We start from the raw sequence: 6072 nt of genomic DNA on the forward strand, positions 1-6072 counted from the left end.
CATGTCTTAAAGTAATTAAGTTTATATTCAATTCTTTTTCATTTGTTTATTCAGTAAGTATGTTTATCGAGTGCCCAAACAATGCTAGTGATTTCTTAGTCTTGGGATAAGTGGACCCAACATTAGGCAAAGCAGTGTCTCATAATACTTACATACTAGAGGGGAAGACAGAAAATAAACAAGTATTCAAATAAGTAAACAAGATAATTTTAAAGAGAAAATAACTCGGAAAAGAAATAATCCAGGATAATACAGTAGTTATTGGGGTGGACATAAAATAAAGAGTAACTTTAGGCTGGGTGATCAAGGAAGGCCTTGATTGAGCTGAGACATTATTGATAAGGTAAAACAACCATGAGAGGGTCTTGGGGACGCATATTCCAGGAATAGCTACTGTAGATACCCTAAGGCAGAGAAGAGGATGATGTGTTCAGGAAGAGACAGGCCGAAAGCCAAGGTGACAATGATGGAAAATGAAGTTGGAAAGACCAGCAGAGCCAGATCCTAGAAAGCATTTGGAGGCCATGGTCAAACTAGATGTCATGGAGTTGATTCCGACTCAAGGAGACCCCATCTGTGTCAGAGTAGAACTTTGCTCCATAGGCTTTTCAATGGCTGATTTTTCAGAAGTAGATCCCCAGGCCTTTCTTCTGAGGTGCCTCTAGGTGGACTCAAACCTCCAACCTTTCAGTTAGCAGCTGAGTGTGTTAATAGTTTTCACCACCCAGGGACTCCGGAGGCCAAGGTAAAGGGTTTGATTGCCCTTATCTTCTCTCTCAATGCCCTCCCTTCACTTCCAATACCCTCGCACATTCCTCCCTTCCGAAAATGTCTACTGGGAACATTCTGGATGGAGCTCCTGGATGCCTTTATTGATTGGAAAGTGTGTGGTAACTGTCCCAAGACTTTAAATTATGGAGTTAACCCTTAGAAATGTTTGCTTGATATGAATGAATTTTTAGAGTGAGATTCTGTCAGCGCCACTCAAAAGGCAAAGTGTCTGATACCTGCACCATGGAGGACAGACTTCAGGGCATATGTCCTTCTGGCAATCTTCTAGTCAACCACCCTCCCCTACCCCCAATGGGACAGACTCCTTCTAGTCCAAGTTCAGTTCCAGGATGTAGGCACTCATCTCTGACAGCAAAGAAATAAAGAGCAGCTTATTTAAAGAGCTTCCAGTGTTTCCTAAAGGGTCTTATTTGGCACTCACCAATCAGCGGCTTCCTGAAAGGGAAAAAAGGGAGAATTGACCCAAAATCTTGTGATATGGAGTCATTAGATAATTACATCAATTCCGTACTTTTATATGAAGCTCCAAAATAGAGTAAAACTAATTTAGTAAAAGTAACCACGTTAGTCAGATCTCCAAATAGAGTAAAACTAATTTAGTTAATCTACTAATTTAAAGAAATTGGGATACTGCAAATTAAAAGTCTATAATATGATATAGACTTCTAAAGAAAACTTGCTTTATTCTTTCAAGTAGAGCAACTCAAGATAACCACCAATTCAGAATTTCCAAAGAGTGGTCCTATGGAAATTGATTCAGTGTACAATTCATGCAGTCTATGATGGCACCATACTTATTCCTTGTACTATATTTATTCAATCTGTATGCTGAGCAAATAATCCGAGAAGCTGGACTATATGAAGAAGAATATGGCATCAGGACTGGAGGAAGACTATTAATAACTTGCAATATGCAGGTGACACAATTTTGTTTGCTGAAAGTGAAGAGGACTTGAAGCACTTACTGATGAAGATCAAAGACTACAGCCTTCAGTGTGGGTTACACTTGAACATAAAGAAGACAAAAATCCTCACAACTGGACCAATAAGCAACATCATGATAAATGGAGAAAAGATTGAAGTTGTCAAGGATTTCATTTTACTTGGATCCACAATCAACAACCATGGAAGCAGCAGTCAAGAAATCAAATGACATGTTGCATTGGGCAAATCTGTTGCAAAAAGACCTCTTTAAAGTGTTAAAAAGCAGAGATGTCACTTTGAGGACTAAGGTGTGCCTGATCCAAGCCCTAGCATTTTCAATGATCTCTTATGCATATGAAAGCTGGACAATGACTAAGAAAGAAAGAAGAAGAATAGATGCCTTTGAATTATGGAGTTAGTGAAGTATGTTGAATATACCATGGACTTCCAGAAGAACGAACAAATCTGTCCTGGAAGAAGTACAGCCAGAGTGCCCCTTGGAAGCAAGGATAGCAAGACTTCATCTCACATACTTTGGACATGTTATCGGGGGGAGTCCCTGGAGAAGGACATTATGCTTAGTATAGTAGGGGGTCAGCGGAAAAGAGGAAGACGCTCAATGAGATAGATTGACATAGTGGCTGCAACAATGGGCTCAAACATAGCAAAGATTGTGAGGATGGCACAGGACCGGGTAGTATTTTGTTCTGTTCTACATAGGGTCGCTATGAGTCAGAACCAACTAGACAGCACCTAATAACAACAACACGATGGCATACGTGACTTTTGGTTCTCTTTAACTGAGCAGAACTCCCATAATTTCATTAGAAGGGGTTGTTTTCTTAGCAAAAAAATGTTTTCAGAGATAATTTACAGGTAAACTTCAGTCAACCATCATGGTCACAAATTCCAAATCCTGGTGTCTGAATTAATGAAGTTATATTGGAATTTCATATAATATCATAATAGTGATAAAACCTTGAAGTTTAGATACTGTCACAACTGATGATATCTTAGGGAGATTGAGAACTACTGGAGCAGAGCAGAGCTATCTGAATTCCTCTTATATGAGCAAGAAATGGAAGAAGGCTGCCATTCAGGTAAGCGCTCCAGGCCTGTGTTCAGGGACCTAGTCCAGGCAGGTGACAGCAGTGATCTGAGAAGATGTCCAGCAGGATAGCATCCATGGACTAGATGGTGCTGGCTATTGAGTACAAAGGCTACAGATCTGAGTCCCAATAAGATTCTTCCCAAAGTTAAATAAAAATAAATCAATAAATAAAAACTAGGGGTTTCTCAAACTGGCTCAATCACAGCATTTATGCTTTCGGGTTTTGAGAATACAATCCTTTTTGGTCCAGAAAGATCTGAAAAGACTGGAAATGGGAATTTCCACTACACGTGGATTTCTGAATCCCATCTGATCCCAGCCATATGGTGTGTGCAAAGCCAGAGTGCCACCTACTGACACACCGCAAGAGGTGGCTGGCCATTGCTCTGTTCTCACCTATAGCAACGGTGCTGGGGATTACAAATGGCCTACAGAGCCCTCAATACCACCTTACAGAAACGCACAACAGAAATGAAATAGTCATTGATTTGAGACATGGATTTTTTTTTTTTTTTGATTGTTGGGGGAAAAGAAACAAAACCCTGCCTAAAGATATATATCTGCTGGTAGGTCAAAACTAGAAGAGGAAGTTTGGCATGTTGATACTGAGTGGAACAAATACGGTTTCATGTCAAAGAACTTCTCATATTTCTTCAGGATATCAAATAAGAGTTAACAGTCTTGTCCCACTTAACTGAAAACTCCTGGAAGACAGGAATTGTATCTTCTCCTTCTTTTCTCCTAGGCCTGACATCTTTCTTAGAGCAGAGACCAGTTACCGACAAGTTAACTCCCGTTTATGGTGACCCACGTGTGTCAGAGTAGAACTGGTCCATAGGATTTTAAATGGTTAGCTTCTCAGAAGTAGGTCAACAGGCCTTTCTTCCGAGGTGCCTCTGGGTGGACTCGAACTCCAACCTTTTGGTTAGCAGCCATGTGCATTGACCATTTCTACCACCCAGAGTAAAGTTTAACAAAGTTTTGTTAGATAAGCATTTACAATTTTAATAGTAATTAATCCGCTGCCATGGAGTCAACTCATAGTGACCCTATAGGACAGAGTAGAATTGCCCCATAGGGTTTCCAAGCAGTGACTGGTGAATCTGAACTGCTGCCCTTTTGATTAACAGCCATAGCTCTTAACCACCGCACCACCAGGGCTCCTTAATAGTAATTATAGGAATAAAATTAAAAAACCAACTCAAATCAGATGCTCACAAAAATAAATCAAGATAACTCTGGGTTCATATCCTGGCTCAAATAATGGGCAATTTACTTAACCTCTCTGAGTTTCAGTTCATCATCTGAAAAATGGAGACGACATGATTTATGAGGGTGAAGTGACATGAGGTATCTGAAGTGCTTAGCACAATGCCTAGCACACAATAGGGCTTCAATAAACAGAACTCTTTTAAAAAGCAAAGCAGGCCTAAGGTCCTGTCTGTTATATGTTTTCACCCTGGGTGATGAGCTCCCTGCTCCCTAGCCTCCAGCCTCAGCTTCCCAGGACTGCTTTTGAAGAGGTTCATCAACTGGCCAGCAGCCTGCCCACACCTAACACGTGTGCACCACCCAGACAGCCTTGGCCACGCAGACTGGGGAGGTGGGTGATTAACAGAAGACTTTCATTATTGTTATTTTTAGTTACCAGGCTGCTGGAAAACTGCTCCTGTCAGACCACGCGTCTCTGGCTAGATGCAGGAACGTGGCAGGGAGGAGGGCAGACCATCAACCAGAAGGAAACAGGGAGGGAACGTGTCTCAGTCATCCAGTGCTGCTGTAAGAGAAATACCACGAGTGGATAGCTTTAACAAAGAGAAGTTTATTCTCTCACAGTCTAGTAGGTTACAAGTCCAAATTCAAGGCATCAGCTCCAGGGGAAGTCTTTCTCTCTCTGTCGGCTCTGGAAGAAGGTCCTTGTGATGCGTCAGTCTTCCCTTGTTCTGGGAGCATCTCAGCGCAGGAATCTCAGGTCCAAAGGACACGGTCTGCTCCCAGTACTGCTTTCTTGGTGGTATGAGGTTCCCATGTGTCTCTTCTCGCTTCTCTCTTTTATATCTCAAAAGAAATTGGCTTAAGACACTATCTAGTCTTGTAGACCTCATCAATATAACTGCCGCTAATCCATCGTACTACATCATAGTGATAGAGTTTACAACACGTAAGGATATCACATCAGATTACAAAATGGTATACAGTCATACAATACTGGGAATTATGACCCAGCCAAGTTGACAGACACTTTGGGGGGACACAATGCAATCCATGACAGAACATAAGGTAGGAAACATCAGTGCCGACGTGTCCTTGCTCTGGACCAGTCTTAAAGTATCTCCACAGAGCAGCATGCTGAAAGCTGGGCTCCCCACTGCAAACCTAGCCGGTAGAGAGGAAATGACAAGCAACAGAAGGTCAAACCAAAAACAAACGGGGCACGTTTCTCTTCCAAGGCATAGGCTGAGCTCCTCTTACACTTGGCTCTGAAATTCTTGCTAGGATTCTGGGAATCGTCTGAATAAGAATTTTTTAAAAAGTGGATAAGAATTAAAGTCGATGTTGAAATAACTGAGGCTGGGAGCATAGCATCAGGTGCCTTTCCTGAGCCTCCATTTTCTGGTCTGTAAAATGGAGATAAACATCCCCGCCTCTCACAAAGAAGCGAGCAGAGACGGGGGAAGATAGATGCCAGGCCACATGAAGATGACCAAAGAAATGAGAACTAGAAGCTGAAAACAGACAAGGACCTTCCCCCAGAGCCAACAGAAAGAAAGTCTCTCCTGGAGCTGGCACCCTGAATTCGGACTTCTAGCCTCCTGAACTGTAAGATAAATTTCTGTTTGTTAAAGACAAGAAAAAATCCCTGCCTCTCCCTCCTTACCGAACTGCTGTGGAGGCCAGAAGAATGGCAACAGCGAAGGCGGGTTGTGGTGACCGTTAGTTACCTTAAGTGCTTTTCTGGTAGAGAATGACAACCGGCACCTCAACCGCACCTCGCGCCCCAGGCCACCGCAGCTGGCGGAGACCTCGAGCGCTGCTGACTATAGTCACCAGCTTCCAGAGGCTCCTACAATTACACATTCGGCTAAAGCGGCTAAAGAAAATTTACTTTCCTTTCCATTTGATTTTGTTAATAACTGGCTTTTCCAAGCAAATTTTTTTTTATTGTACTTCAGGTGAAGGCCTACAGAACAAATAGTTTCTCATGAAACAGTAGTACACATATTGTTTTATGACATTGGTTAACA

Source organism: Trichechus manatus, unplaced genomic scaffold (genome assembly GCF_000243295.1).
Source record: "Trichechus manatus latirostris isolate Lorelei unplaced genomic scaffold, TriManLat1.0 scaffold00153, whole genome shotgun sequence".
Taxonomy (NCBI): Eukaryota; Metazoa; Chordata; class Mammalia; order Sirenia; family Trichechidae; genus Trichechus; species Trichechus manatus.